Source organism: Penaeus monodon, chromosome 34 (genome assembly GCF_015228065.2).
Source record: "Penaeus monodon isolate SGIC_2016 chromosome 34, NSTDA_Pmon_1, whole genome shotgun sequence".
In the NCBI taxonomy this organism is placed as follows: Eukaryota; Metazoa; Arthropoda; class Malacostraca; order Decapoda; family Penaeidae; genus Penaeus; species Penaeus monodon.
Genome location: NC_051419.1, coordinates 24515832 through 24516083, shown reverse-complemented (window position 1 = coordinate 24516083; position 252 = coordinate 24515832).

Sequence of the window (252 nt, the reverse complement as noted above, 5' to 3'; positions counted from 1 at the left end):
CTACCCCGCCTCTTATATAGTTACATTCTTTTTAAATTAATAGATTACACATTCATTTAGTTTCTGTCTAATTCGATAGTGATACATTAAAGCAATCTCTATTCCATCTAATCACGTGTATATCTTAGTCAATATTTCTTAATATCGTGTTCAGTTAAATTTTCAAATAGGTTTCCGAATTCAAAACCATTTCAGTGTTCAAGTTATAAGTATATTCATCTGTTTTCTTAAGTTCAATCTTTATTTTGTATG